A 15,692-nucleotide genomic window follows, 5' to 3' on the forward strand; every position below is an offset into this window, starting at 1 on the left:
GGGACTGCCAAGCCGGCTTCCGGATCTGCTTGTGATAGCAGGGTTCTACAGAGCAGCAGGACTTCTGCTGCTGCATGTGGAAATGTGAAGAAGCAAGGCCTGTCGCTGACTAGATTTTAAATTGTCGTTGGTCTAAAGAGGAAAAATACCTATTTTGTCTCTTCTTCATTTTCCTCTTGCCCCCATCTAATGTTGCCTTGGCATAAGTAATTTGCATGTCATTATTTCAGCTGCCCTAAATTGGGGGGGACTATGATGCCAGGGCTGATTATCAGGCAGCACTGGACAATTTTTTTCTGTTAGGCAACCGTAATACATATCCACGCTCTTTTGTAATGAGCTTTATTTACCAAATTGGCAATTCCTCTGTTGAGAAATAACTGATTACAGTATTCAGGGAGTTGCTGTCATCTCAAGATACGCAGGTGTCTGTGGAACATAAACAGATGCGATCGTTCAGACAGTGAACTCAATTGATAGAGGGTAGAGGAAAATATCAGCCATAAAATCATAAATGTAACATCTCCAGTTAATGTTGGCCAGCTGCACTGCGGCTGTTTTGTAGCCCAACAAGGACAAAGTGGCACTCTGAGGCCATGCAGCACCTCCAGATGAGGGACTGCTTGATTATTAACTGAAAATATACCTCTTGCACATCATCCTACTTCAGCATCGTCTTCTTAACCCGCAGTCTCTGAGGACAGAAATCAGTTCATCGTGCAGCATTAAGGGTTGGAAACTGCTCTGTCCTGCCACGCTACGTTGGATTTTGGTAATGAATGGCTGCAGACTTCTTGGCGACCCCAATGTGGGGATTGGGTTTCAGCTGCTCACTCCGCAGTTCTGCCCCTTTCCTTTGGTGCTGCACAGCTGCCACAAGTAGTTTTGTTGCTGTGGTTGCCCTCATCATCAGCCTGGTTGGCTAAGCCTGGAAAAAAAATGACGAGGAGAGATGTTAATGGGAAACTGCTGAAGATGAAGTGCAGTTTGCAAAGCCACAGCTGCCATTTGGGTGAAAAATCTACAGGTAATGCATCTTTGAGTGAGAGTTTTTTCATATTCCTCCCCTGTTCCTATCACAGAAGCCCTTGCAAAGATAGAAGAAGCCCTACATCCGCTCTTAGGCTTCCTGTCCTTATGTTTCTCCTTAGCTGCTTCTTGGATCTCTGGAACATTAATCTTTTTTCATGTAAGATTGCGACAGCAGGTCTCAGTTACGCTCTGAAGTGGCAGAGATGGTTATTCCTGGTAGTCAGTGCTGAATAGATGTCCTTAGCACACAGCCCCTGTCACAGCTGGAATTAGTGGGCAGCTTGGACTGCAGGATAAACAAGAGCTGAGCCTTTTGTAGATGCTGAATGGGAGGCAGTTTCCTCCAAGGCAAGTTTGAGGTAGGGTAAGGGCAGCAAGCCGTGCTGCTCTCTGTGCCACATGTGCTTGATAAAAAGGAGCTCTGCCATGTCCGGGACTGTGACCCTTTTCACCTACTAAAACCAAAATTCCCAGTGCCAGATGTAGAGCTCTGTTCAGCTGAACAGCTGCATGTCCATTTTGCCTGCCCGGTTATTGTGGTTCTGTGTGCAAGTTGGGTAATTGTGTGTACAAATGCACCCAGTAATTCGGATGCAGTGTGCGCAATTGTGGTAATTTCATGTAAAAATACAGGCTTTCAGAGCGCCCGCTTTACAAGTCCGAATTGTTTTAAAACCGACCAGATGAATGGAAGGAATAACCTTTTTATTCATGCATAATTTCTTGGTGTTGCAGAACAAAAACAGCGAAGTAAGAGGAGATAAAGCAAATAACAGAACTGATAGAAATTTTCCAGTAGGCTTCAATAGGTTTTTAAATGAAACATTCCACAAGCGCTTTGAGATTCTGGTGTGCAAGGACATCTCGGGCTCTCTAAGCACCAAATTTGTGATCTTGCATATGAACACAAACCGTTGCCTCCTGTTGTTAATATTTCACACTTGGCTTTGCAAGATGTTTTATCTAATATCCTGTCTGCATTCAGGCTTCAACCAATCCTGCCTTGTCCACAACAGGAGAGGCTGGAGGAGGAAGGCAATTGCCAAGCACGTCTGTAATCTATGTAGGAGGGTTTTGTGTAGCTGTAGGGGGAGAAGAGTAAGTCTCATTTCCTATTTTATAGTCTGCTGAATCCTGTGATCTCATGCTGTGTGTCCCCTTTCTAGGCAGAATTTTTCCATTTGTCTTTTGAATTATTGTAATTTTTTATTTCCAAACTGGTTAAAGGTGTTTGCAGCTTGTCGCTAAACTATCTCATTCCCTAAGGCGTCTCATTGCCAGTTCTTCTACGTGTCTCAGGACCACGTTCTTTGGTTTGCCTGGTGCCTTGGTCTTTTCAGGTTAGAAGCAGTACTGATGCTCCAAGAGTTGCTGTAATTCAGTGCTCCTGGTGTAAATGCAGCCTGCAGCGAGCTATTGCACCCTCTTCTCCTTTCAGCACAGCACTCTGGGAAACTCATGGGAGCCAGTTCTGAGTGCTCTGAGTCCTGCAGGTCTGTAGCCTCACACCTGCTCCTCTATTTATTTTTTTGTCCTTGGAGAAGATGCATGTGATGCTCCCTAAATGACTTGCCTGACCTTCTGAGCTGTCAGCCTTATCACTGTTCATTGTGCATGTCTTGGCTTCCCGTCACTGTGTTGGGTGACTGAAGGGTGATGGGGACTGGAGTGATTAGCCTGGGCCACCCTCTGCTCACTGAGATTGTTGGGGCAGAAACGATGCTCCTGCCCCCGTGTTAATTACCCAGCAGTGGTCCTTGCAAAGCCTGGGGCAAAGCTGGAGGGAGCAAACGGAGCAGCTGTTGGTCTCAGGAGAGCTCTGTGTCAAAAGTGTCTTGGATTTAATGACACGTGCTCTTTTCAGATGTTATACAAAGGTCGGCACGTGGCAGTGAGCTTTCCTTTGTCACGCTGCAAGGTAGAGCAGCAAACAAACTTACAGTTTCCAAGTTGCAGATGAAATCAGCTGCTCCTTCTGGGGTATGTAACAAACTGCACCTGATGCCAGCTTCCCTTTGCAAATGGCCTAAATTAGATGTTCTTCCTGCTTTTGCTTGATGGAGTAGAACTGCTTGGTCCAGCAGTTCCTTTTGTACAAAGTGTTACGAGATGTTGATGCTTGTGTTTGGTTCCTGCTGCCTGCTGTTGCGTTATGTGGGAGCTATGGCATGAAAGACTTGCTACCCCAAGGAGAACAGGGAAGGGGAAGTTTCCTCTGATTCCTAACTTTGGCCCCTTCCCTTGTTTTGTTCTGTTTTTTAGAAATAAGTACAAATTCTACAATACAAAAATGATATCTCTGGGGTGTATTTGCTAATTTGCTGAGCCCGAACCAAGCCCTTTGGCTCACAGGGCTCTTTTGGAGGGTCAGGATCTGCTCACCCTCTCAAAAATCCTCCTTTAGTACTGAATTAGTACAGGGTTGGTAGCTGTGGAGAAAGTTGTCTTCATCTCCTATTTCCTACTGCTAACATTTATGGCAAACTGGTGCATGTGGTTCAGTATATTTCCTATTTTCTTCTGTATTAAAAATGTTATAATCGGTGTTTAAGACTGGGAAAGATTATCGGGTCACCCAGACTGCAAAGTAGGAAACGGCATAGGGTAGGAGCAGCAACAAGGCCTTGGCTTCCTGGGCATCATGCAGGAAACTCAGAATCCTCTTGGGTTCTCTACTGGTTCCTCCTTTCAGATGTTTTTTTCTGTACCACTGAGGACTCGTTTCACTGATGCTGGACCTGCTCTGAGGGAGCTGCCCTCCTCTGAAGGCTGTGTGCTTAGGTATGTTTTGACCCAGTTGCATCATTAACCGATGTACATACCCTGAAGGATGCGAATGGATAATTTAAACCCTACAGCTGATGGAATAGCCACCCGTACCATGGATAGCCTCAGCATTCATGCCGTGAGTCTGCATCCACCTGCTGAGGCCGTGCAGGTGCAGGCACAAGGGTCCCTGCTTTGGTACGTGGTGTTGGGCTATCACCGAGGTGCTGGAATGGCTCCAACTGGCAATTATTTTTCTTACAGCTTTAGATCAGTTTTGTATTATTTAGTTCTTGAACTGCCTGAGCTAATTTCTATAATGGGCACCAGCTGAGGGACGTCAGCAAGAATGAAAGGGTGTTATTTTTTCCCTCCTACGACTGCACGAACATCCTTCTGCATCCATTCTCTGGATGATGGAGTCCATCGACAAAGCCAGTTTGATTTTTATTTTCTATGAATGGGGAGTGCCACTGTAAGTCAGGATTAGCTAAACATAACATTAAAAATAAAGCACAGCTATTAATTTAATGGGTTCCTCGTTACAACCATCATAAAACAAGTAAACAGGGACTCTGCCAGTGCTGCCGTGCATTCCCCCTCCGAGCAGTTGAACCAAGGGAGAGATTTGAGTTTTTGCCATTTGATACAGCACTGAGCGCGTGTGGCTTTTAAAAAATTAATTCTTCACTTTTCCTTCAGTAGCCTTTCAGCTGCTGCAGTCTTGCTGGTGACTGTGAGGAAGCTTCGTGCCTTTAACGAGCTGGGGGAAACGCCGGTTCAGGATTTAGCTTGAATCATATCAGCAAAAATAAAAGCTCGCTAAAGGCAGAGAAATTGCTCTTTATGGGCTGCTTCAATGAAATAGCCTTGATAGTCCCCTTAATCCTTATTTACTTATTTTTTTTTTTTTTGCAAGCCTTCTTTGTATTGCATGTTTTTTCCTCTACACCTTAGCTTCCAGTGAGCTGTTGCCAGCCCCTGATAACTTCCTTGGATTGCAATTTATTGGATTAGGTGGCTCAGTGCTGTGCATCTGATGCTGAGCGTTGCACGTAGCCTCAGCCTGACGTCTGCATCGTGCCACAGGTTGGTGCTGCTCACAGACACGGCTTTGCCATTGCATCTTGGGGCTCCAAGCGTGGCCCGGCAGAGTGCAAGCTGACAGCAGGCATACCTGGGTGCTGGGCTTATTCCCAACTTAATTTGGTGCTTGCGTGGTGCTGCGGGGAAAATGCTCAGCTGTTTATTTCTCTGCTGCGTTCTTATTGTTTTATATAGTGCTTTTGGTGCGCTGAAGTAAGTGTTTGCAGGCTGACGGGCAGTTTAGAAAATTGAATACCCACAGTAATGTATTTCATGTACTTTGTGGCTGCTTTCCCCACCATCCTAATGAAACCCAGCCACGGAAGCTCAGTGCCAGCTGTCGGCTTCACCCAGCCAGCAGTGGGCCTCACCTCCCTGGTGCCAGGAAAATTAACTGAAAGAAAGGGTCACAATTCAGACAGACAGAGAGAAGAGAGATTCAGCTGCAGTGCCTAAGCCGATAATCTTCTTGGAAGCACCCTCAGACAGCAGGGTCTGGTACTTCAGCTCCTCCAAGAACAAAACTTAAGTCCTTTCTGGAGGCTGCAGGTGGTCTTGCACTGCTTGTTGCTGATACAGAACTCAAGTAGTTTTGCTGAAGGCTATTTTCAGCCAGAGAGCGAGTTTAGATCCATGTGGATGATAGGAGTCTGATCTCAAGGTGATGATATACAAGTGTGACATCAGGAGAAAAAGGTGTTTGCTTCCTCTTTGTGACTGATGAGCCAGGTGTTTTCAAAGCATAATTTTTGTAAAAACAAACAAACAAAAAAACAACAAAGCAAAAACTCCAATCAGCAGTGCAAGGAATTGCAGAAAAATGAGGCCGATGTGCTTGCCATGATTTTAAGCCAATCTTACATCATCCTTCTGAGCATAGCCGTAGTCACTGCCCACTGCTTACCTTGTGGATCTGCTGGGGAGGTCCAACCTTACAAAGGGAAAACCAAACCCACCTATTAACTCCAGAGGTTTTCACTAAGTTGTACTTAGAGAAAACTGGGCTCAAGCTCACTTTTGAGTCACTGGAAGTGAAAGTTGATGCTTTAACACTGCTACAGACCTTCCAGCCCTCCTGGGCAAGGAAATGATGATACGATCACAGCTCATCTCAGTAGGTAGAATTCTGCCATTCTCAGCTCCAAAGAAAATTAGATTTTCATAAGGAGTACAAGGTAAAAGATTCCTGAAGTCAGAAGCCTTTACCATTCACTGTGAATGTGGGCAGTGGGGCCAAAAGTATGATGTGGCTCAGCCCAGCTCCTGGCCCTGTGTCCACACAGGGAGAGCCACCTCGCTTTGGTCCAGAGGAGTTATTTCACCCAGCCTTCTATTTTAGGGTAAGCAATTTATAAATTGGTCTGTAACATTTCCTCTTGTTATTCCACAGCTCTACAAAACCTTCATCCCGAAAAATCTTTTGAGATTTTCAACGTAGATCAAAGCCCTACCTGAAGACTGCAGGAACAGAACTTGTGTGTCCAAGAAGGCTGTGCCTGGCCCGGTGTTGTCTTGCTCATGCTGAGCCTGAGTTTTTGGGGGCAGGAGGGGAAGTGCTCAAGGAAAAGGAGTAGTAAAAATATACTTTTGACTGTGGAAAAAATAGCACCTTTGGATCTCATTTCCTCCAAGAACTTGAATTAGTGAGTAGTGGTGAGGGGGAATGGCAGAGCTGGCCAATGAGAGCCACTAAAATGCCCTTAGTCTAAACTTCTTACCTGCAGACTCACTGGTGATTTTGTAGCCCCTTGGAGTTGGCAGTGGATGGATGTACTGCAGTACCCCACGAGTGAGATGTGGATGTCTGGAGCAGGCTCAGGTAGCTTCTGCCCTTCCTAAAGCACTCTGCAGGGTCTGAGGCTCTCCATGCAAACTGATGCTGCTCTGCCTCCTATTTATGCTCCGTAAGTGATTGAGTGTTTGTGTTTTATTAATGCCAATAACTTCAGCTGTTGGTACACAACTTGATATTTATATTTATTTGTAATATCCAGACTTTTTTCTGTCTAGATTAATCCTCAAGTTAATCTGATGCTGAGCTATTATTGTGACAATTGAGTATACAACTTGACATTCATGCTGTATGTTGTGTGGCTAATTTATGTAACTCAATTTATAAATTACACAAATTGCTTTCATAATTTACTGCATACCTTGTACACTTCACCATAATAATCCCCGTTTGCAATTTAAACAATCCTTATAGTAAGAATAATTTACACTGAAGACTCTTGAATAATTTTGCAATCTATTCCTGGACAGATAAGGAGCCAAGTTTGCTAAACATTTAGTGGTGTTAGGTTTAATTTATTAATCTCCTGTCCCAGCTTCAGGATGAGCCGTAGCCCATCCTCACCCCAGGCCTCCCGTGGTGCCCTGTGCTGTTCTGCTGCCAGGAAGGGACGTTCCCCTTTGGCCACCTCCAGCCTGTGCCATCGACTCCTCCCAGCCACCCATGAGGCCGACAAACAGTTATTGATGTGCACAAGGCTGACACGTGGGCAGCTGGACCCACTCAGCCCCCAGACCCGCGTGGGCAGACCTGACCCTGCCTGCTCTGTAATTATCCGCTGGAAGCCGAAACAATTAGGAGTCTTTGCTCTCCCCTCCCTCCCTTCCCCCTCCTCCTAATTGTTTCTGGCAAAAAAAGGTTGGTTAAACTCAGAAAATATCCCTTTTCTCCCCACTCCTAAGCACGAGACTCTTGATTTTCTCTTTATATTTGTATTCAATTAATTCCCGCAAAAGGCTCCAACTGTATTTTGTGGTATAATTTCTTCCTTTGTCTCTCTCTCTCATTGTTAATCCTCGCGTATTCAGTTTTTCCCCTCCCTTTTCCCCTAGATTTGAAATTCTATTACCATTTCAGAAGGCAGGCGTTTGAAGAGAAAATTGAATACCCGTCCAGCCTTGATAAGAAGGGACGTTCGGTGCTCCCGGTAATTTGTGAGGCAGATTTCTCCCCTCCGTTGCTCGTGACCGGGACCAGCCCCGTGTCCGTGGGGGCAAGGCGGTGTTTGCTGTGCACCCCGAGTGGGCGGCTGTGTGAGGGGATGCGATGACACGGAGACGAGCCGCGCCCCACCGGGGTGCCCGTTCTCGTTTGTCACACAGCCGTGTCACTGACGGAGCTGCGGGCTGGCTGGAAAAATCACGCGTGGGGACGTGCGGTGGTGATTCCCTGCGCCTTCTGGCTGGGACCTTCTGGCAGGCAGCACGAGGTGGCACTGTGGCTCCGCGTTCTGCTCCTTCCCCGGCAGCCCTGGCTCTGCGCCCGGGGGCTGCGGGGCGCTCAGCTCTGCTCGGCGCGGGGCCGAGTCCTCGTGTAGGCTGAGGCCTAACGGAGCGGTGCTCCTCCAGCACGGCGGGCACCGCCAGATAAGACGTAAAACTGCTGGAGCCTCCGCAGGAGAGCTGTGGAGGTGGCGAAGGGTCTGCGCGAGGAGCCCGGAGCTCTCGGCGGGCTGTGGGGGCCCGTGGCGGCGCTCCCGCCTCCTCCTGCTGCACAAATTACACGGCTCTGCTGAGCTGCAGTGAAATGTGCCCAGGGAGTGCACTGGGGCTGGCTGCTATGGCTCTGCTGGAGCAGCGTGCTGGGGGCGTGGAAGTTGTGAAGGGTCTGGAGCACAAGTGGCTCGGAGAACTGGGGTTGTTCAGTCTGAAGAAGAGGAGGCTCGGGGGGAACTTATCCCTCTTAACAATGTGCTGAAAGGAGGTGGTGGTGAGGTGGGGATTGGGCTCTGCTTGCAGGTAACGGTGATAGGATAGGAATTGAAAGTCTCAAGTTGTACCAGGGGTGTTCAGGTTGGATATTAGGAAAAATTTCTTAGAAGGAGCAGTAGTGCATTGATACTGACTGCCCAGGCAGTGCTGGAGTCAGCATCCCTGAAGGGGAGAAGAACCGTGGAGATGAGGCATGGAGGGATGTGATTGTAGGCATGGTGGGGTGGGTTGGTGGTCGTAGAGGTCTTTTCCAACCTGAATGATTCGAGGATTCTATTTCTAGTGCGTTGTGGGTGGTGACTGGTTTCTGAGGGTTTTGCTCCTGTTTCTGGTTGCATTTCACAATTACAAGGTAGGGAGTGCTTGCTTTCTCCCCTCTTGCATCTCAGGCATCCTGCGGTGTGGTGCTTCCCACGGTGGGTTTGAGTCTGCGCTCAGAAATGCACCATCTCTCAGCACTGTGCTGTGGCTGGAAGCTGCTGCCTGCCTCCCATTGCAGTGCTGCACCTGTGGTTTAATCTTTCTCAAAACAGGTGCCCTGTGTTGGATGAGGGTTTAATTTCTCTGATTTTATTCTTATTGAAGAAATATTCAAAAAGCAACAAGGAGAAAATGAAAAAGCACTCAGTGGCTGGTGATGGGCTGGGAGCTGTGGTTGGCAGGCACTTGGTGGGCTTAATTCCGCTGGGTGCTGGCAGTGGGAAAGGGGTGTCTGTGGGGGCTGAGGGGCTAAGGCAGGGCAGGAGGCAGCCCACAGCATGTAGGAGAGGTGTTTGGGGGCCTGGAATGTGCTGAGGCGAGGGGGTCCAGCGGCACACTTGTGTAATAGAGATTCCTTCTCTAATCTCATGGGTTTTTGTAGCCCAGAGCCCAGGTGGATTGCAGCGCACGCAGCCTTGTGCTGTGCTTTATTACAAGCTGGTTAATAACTCCGTACTGATGGTTTGTTAAAGGAGTTAATTTACCCTGGACTCTTTGCTCATTTAGGCTGCAAGGCTCAGCCAAGGCTACACCAGCCTGAGCCTTTCTAGTTTGCCTCCAGCAGCAAAATTCACCCTTCAGGCTCGTGCCTGGGTGAGAAGCGTGTGAACAGGGCTGGGTCCCTGCAGTTCCCCTGGTATCACTCTCCTCCTGCCCTGCAGTTCCTGTGCCATCAGCTGTGCTAAGGAGTGCAGCATCCTGCCCATCCTGGTGACCAACAGGTAGCTGAGCTGCCTTGTGGCACCACACTGCAAGCTGGCGTTAAGAATACATATTGACATTAAAAAAGGTCCCTCTGTACCAATTAATTGAAGTCATTAAATTTAATGGGATGGTTATTGCATGTTAAATAAATACCAGCTAATTATGAAAAACATATTTGCCAAGGTTTAACCATAGAAAAGATGCCTCAATTACATGGTTATTAAACCTCAAAAAATATACACTTTTAATAATGAAGTGACATTTAAATAACATACATTAACTGTCTTATTAAACACTGATTCTTTTCATATTTGAGGACTTTAATTTAGAGCATTTTCCCTGCCACTAAGAGTACCATGCATCATTAACTGTCTTTCACTCATCATTTTGTAAACTTTCTTTTTTTTAATCAACAGGCTGCACTGCCTGTAGTCGCTTTTGTTCTTCCAGCTCCCAGCTCTCTCTTCGGGTAGTGGGGTTTTGCCAGGGAAGCATGCACAGAGAGAGGGAACTTCTGGGATGTCGCTTTGAATCACTAAAGCCCTTCCTAAGAGCACTAAACCCCTTCCTCAGTCTGCTATCCTGCAATACCCAGGCAGCTGAGCTTGTCAGGGCTTCTGGCATATCCTTTTGGAGAGGATGGTTCTGCCCCTCTCTTGTTTTCACAGATCTGATCAGTCTGTAAAGAGCAGCCGGGGTTGGGACAAGAGGAGCAGCGGGTCAGTGGAAGCACAGAGCTCTGCGGTGACCAGGAAGGGACGGGCATTTCAGGGAGCTGCCTGGCACTGCGGCGTGGCTGTGAGGATGGCAGGGAGCTACACAAGCAGAGGGCTTGCAGGCTCCTTCGCTTTAATGCATTTATTGATTGCAGTGAACACGTCAGGATATAATTTAGAAATCGCTCTCCCAGAATCAATCAATTAAAGGCCCTGCTGGTAATTTAGGTGCCTTTTAGTTAGAGCCCCTTCCCTTGCTTACACACTTGCTATTCCTGCTCTGCTTTTTGGGGACTTCTGTCTCCCATGCCAGAAGCTGGGTTCCTTTCTGTCTAGGACACAGTCTGTGCCCACATCTCCTGTCAGCAGATCCGCTGCCGTTCTGGGAACCAGCACTGCCTCTCTTGCCTCCCGAACCAGCCATCATTTACAGGATGTCAGTGTGCCAGGGCACAGCGGCTCCCAGATCGCTTGTAATGCTTCCTGCACCAAGGTAGATAATCCGTGTTTGGGAGACCTCAGTGGGCAACAATGGGTACAGAAGCACTTAAATTAATGATGAAGAAATTAAGTCACTGGCAGCAGGTGCTGCCTCCCTGCCCAGGCCCAGAGAGGTTGGCAGGCTGTGCTGTGGGCCCAGAGGCAAAGCAGAGGCAGGGCTGGTTTGTCTGGGGGAGAAGTGGGGATTTCAAACTGTATCTTGTTTACCAGGTAGTCTTTCCACTTGGATTCCCTGTACAGAGGACATGGGGGTGGTTGAGTGTTCTGCACTGGTAGGTGTCAGCCTTCTTACTCTGATTTTGGCATCTTTAATATTGTGGAATTTATTTTAAAAAATGAAAATGAAACATCCTTTTAAAATAGAAATATCAGTCTTTTCTCCGCCAAGACATGGTTCTTCAACCATGGCTGAGAATTTTTGTCCTTTTTTTTTCTCCTTACTGTAGTGATGAATGTTCATCAAAATGGTTTTTTTTTGTTTTATTTTTGTAAAAAAAACAACATTTTAAAACCATTGTAAAAAGTCAACATTTTCTGATGGAAGAAAGATGAGGGAGGGAAAAAACAAGTATCTCAAGGCTGGATTTGAGGCTCTTTGCTCTTTCTTTCAAACCCACTGTTACAGGTACATGACTTGAAGTTGAAGCCAGTGGAATGGTTGGAGCTGGAAGCAGTTTCAGACTGAAGAGATTTAGATTGGGCGCGAGGAAGAAGTTTTTTACAATAAGGGCAGTGAGGCACTGGCACAGGCTGCACAGAGAGGTGGTGGTGCCCCATCCCTGGAGACAGCCAAAGTCAGGCTGGATGGGCTGTGAGCACCTGATGGAGCTGTGGGTGTCTCCGTTCGTTGCAGGGGAGTTGGATCAGGTGACCACCATAGTGACTTAAAAAAAACAAAACAAACAAAAAAAGCCAACAACACATCTCAGGATGGCTCATGGTTGTGAAATTGAAGCTTGGATGTTCTGCTGCTGGGAGCTGCTGCTATGTATTTCACGGTGCTGGATGCTTCATCCTCACAAAGTTTGTGATGCTTCTCAGGGGATCTCTGTGCTGCAATATAACATCCTTGTATAGGCAAATTGTCTTAAGTAATGGTTTCTGCTTTTTTTTTTTTTTAAGGTATATTTATCATATCTTTTATTGAATAGAACTAAAGCAGAATTAGAAACTAAAATAACTTTAATTACGAACTTCATGATTCAGTACGTTGTAAATCCTTCAGCATAATATTGTGCCATAAAAATGCTATTTTGTGATAATTATTATTATTATAATTAATGTTCCTTAATTGCTAATGTCGCAGGCATGTGTTATCTCCCAGGTTTTCTCGCAGTGTCTCTGGAAGAGCTCCTCGGTGGGGATGCAGAGAACTCAGCTGGATGCAGGCGTGTGGTCCATTGAAGGGAGCTTGGAGGGGTTGAAACCACCTGTGCTGCCCTTGTGTGCCTGGTGCTGGTGCTGGGTGTCTGGAGGTGCCTGTGCTCTGTCTCATGGTGGTGGCACCTGAGCAGGTGGCCTGGCTGTTCTGGGAGCTGCTCGGGGCTGCCTGACTATTGCAGCAAAACAGCACGTAGGGCTTTGCTGGGCAGTGCATGTACTTCTGGGAGCTTAGGATGCCTGGGTGCTGGGATCCTTCTGGTTGTCCTCCTCAGCCACCTCAGCACACAACCTTGCTCGAGTTCTGGAGCACCAAGAGTGAGCCGAATGCCTTTGCAGTGCCCACCAGGAGCCAACAAACCCCCACACATAGTGCAGGGAGCAGAGCTGCAGGGTGTGAACGTTCTGGGGAGAACTACGATGGTCCAGAGAGGGAGGTGGTGGAATGGCTGTGAGCTGCTTCCCAGCACCAGTGCATGCCTCCTCTGCTCAGTGCTGAGTGGAAGGAACCAAAGCAGCTTTTCCCCTGTGGGGCATGCGTATGGTGCAGAGCATCCCTGGGTGGTGCAGTGCCAGGAAATGGTGCTCTTCATACTGACTAAGCCTAGCAACCCAAAGCACCAAAGTCCTCTCAGGAGCAGGATGGCAAAGTGGTGGGATTTATGCTTTGACTGCAGTGGAGCTGAGCCACTCTCATTAGCATCGTTTATGAGCTCAGAGGATGCTGCTGGTGTCTGGAGGCAATGCAGAGAGCGATCCTGAGTTCAGCTGCCAGCCCAGGCCCAGGTGCGAGGGAGGAGTGAGGAGTAAAGGGATGTGAAACTCCCGATGCCAAGCATGTGAATTTTTCATGTGACCCAGAGGCCTCGCTCATACCAGCATGGGGCTGTCCAGGAGCAGCTGAGAGCGGGAAGGCACGAAAACAGCCACCGAGCCACCTGCTTCGCAGCGGTGAGTGTGCATGGGGTGAAGCTGAAACCAGGATACATTTTTAATGATGCAGGCAGGGCTGAGTTTCTTTAAATAAGACTAGACAATGAATATGCGCTCTGTAAGCCGTGTAGTGCACCACAGATGCATTATTTACAGCAGCTTCTTCCTTGTCCATTTAAATTTTACATGGGCACTGGAGAAAGCAAAGGGACTCCTTGGCGTCTCGTGGCTGCCCACTTGTCCCATGTGATGGAGATGAATTTCTCAGCTGCCAGAGGGTTTGGTGCTCATTGCTCCCCTGACTTGAATGCTGAGGGAACAGCCAGCCTGGGTGATGGCACATGGACAGGGGAGCAGCTCTGGCAGAAATGAACTCAACCAAATCAAGGGGTGCCTTTTCCCAGTTCATTTCCCAAAAGAAGGTGACGGGGAGAACAGTGACCTGGGTTTTAGTGTTGCTGATGCATCATATGGTCATAATCACCATGTTCTGTCTTCTCCCTGAGCATGAAATGGAAGAGAGATGCTATTAGACCATCGCATGACCCCGTGTCCGTACGGCACACTGAGCACAACAGCTCTCTTCCTGGCACTTGTGGAGAGACAGAAAGCCTTTGGGAATTGGGAGATGAGACAAAGTCATCCTGAAAGAGAGGGAGGAGATGATTCTGCTTTGCAAAAAGAGCACTCAGCTGGCCCTGGCCGGGAAGGGAATAAGGGGGTGGGGGTGAGCAGCAATGTGGGGGTTTCAGCATAGGGGATAAAGGGAGAGATGCACTGCCTGATTCCAGCTAGGCAGGCAGGCCAGACAAAGCGGTGAGCCCTGACCCGCACTATCCTCAACATTAGGTTTTAGAGTCAACATCTGCTGCAATTAACAAGGATGAGGGGCAGCGTTGGGATGATTTGTCTTGCCTTCTTCTGTCTCTGCAAGACTGACAGCAAACCTTTGCTCCCACCAGGTAAAATGCCACAGAACCTGCTGCGGCTGGCCGTGACGTACAGCTGAGTCACTGGATGCCTGGTAGCACTAAACATGCTGATGATCACACTGCACCCTTTTGCAGGCTGCAACAAATCACTGCAGCTGCATGATCTCCCCTGGGTATCTGCCCAGCTGTTGCTGTGTGTCCTAATGGGGTGGGGGGTCCCTGCACAGTGGCAGATGAGACAGTGGCAGTGCATCCCTGGTGCTGGGCAGGCGTCACAGTGCTGTGTCTCTCAGACTCTCTGCGGAGTGGTGAAGTAGGGAAGTGACTTTCTTTCTTCCCTTCAAAGTTGCCCCGACTCGAAGTCAGGCCTGTCTGCTTTTGGTTCCCGCTGTGCAGGGAAGCCTGGATGTGATTCATCAAGGGATGTCTGATTTGCTTAGCAGGGAACCCTCCGGCTGCCGGGTGGAAGCACAAAGTGGTTCGTCAGCAGCTGCAAAGGTGGGACCGGAGTCCGGAAACTGATGGACATGAGGCTGCTCTCCCTGGGCCTTGGGAGATGGCAGCTTGACGGCTTGGAAAATAGGCTGAGATGAAGGAATATCAATACAGAGAGAGAGCTGTTCCTGCCGAACAGCCCTGGGGCAGCTAACGTGAAATGCTGGTTGTCTCCCAGGAGTTGACAGGTGTCTGCATCGGGCTTCCTGCTAATTAAGCACTGTTGTGAGTTGCAGGCAAAGGGATGGAGGAGCCAGGAAGAAGCTCACCCATTAAGGTATGGTCGAGGGGCCTCTGTGGGGCTCCTTCCCACCTGGGGAAGTGCTGTGTGAAGGACTGGTGCATATGTGGGGAAGTCCCAGATCTCTCTTTCTCTGGATCCCACTCCCTCCTTTGAGGTGTCCTGCTTAGCCTGGCCGACCTCTTGCTTTCCAGCCCCGGTTGCAGGGAGCCTCTCACTGTAATTAATGGCAGTGCTGATAGAAAATTCCCCGTTTCGAGGAACATAAGCACAGCAGGGTGGAGGAAGGGTCTATTTGTTAGCAATGCTTTGCGGGCACCTGCAGATCCAGAGGGTGTCCATAGCAGCGGGCACAGGATAAAAGCAGGCAACAAAGTGTCCTCCTCACCATGGGATAAGAGGAACGACAGCCCCTATGCTGCGCTGGGTCCCTTCCCCAAGTGCCTCTCCAGTGCTTTTTGCCTGCTGGCCCTGGCTGCGTTTGCAGCTGTGATCCCCTGAAAAATGGCTTTATTCATTACCCATTTTAATTTCAGTCTGGATCCCCAGAGCTCTGCAGACACATTTTGTTATCCTGGCTGTCAAGAAGCTTAAAGAGCTGCTGACGCCTCCTGGAAAACTTTGACAAACCCTCTGTTTGGGCACTGTGCTGCCTCCCCAGCCTGTGTGCCCAGGCTTCCCGCTCCCCCCTTCTTTATTAGC

At 48.4% G+C, this 15,692-nt stretch overlaps 1 protein-coding gene across 1 annotated transcript in view; it reads left to right on the plus strand.

The window, feature by feature from the left end:
* Positions 1–15,692, plus strand: part of CHCHD6 (coiled-coil-helix-coiled-coil-helix domain containing 6) — a 132,684-nt gene that overhangs the window by 102,378 nt on the left and 14,614 nt on the right. The window contains exon 9 of the transcript XR_014886396.1: positions 6,275–15,026. The gene's annotated coding sequence lies outside the window, so the exon portion shown is untranslated. The remainder of the gene's footprint in view (positions 1–6,274; positions 15,027–15,692) is intronic.

The sequence above is a fragment of the Meleagris gallopavo genome, chromosome 14 (genome assembly GCF_905368555.1).
Source record: "Meleagris gallopavo chromosome 14, MGAL_WU_HG_1.1, whole genome shotgun sequence".
NCBI classification, from domain to species: domain Eukaryota; kingdom Metazoa; phylum Chordata; class Aves; order Galliformes; family Phasianidae; genus Meleagris; species Meleagris gallopavo.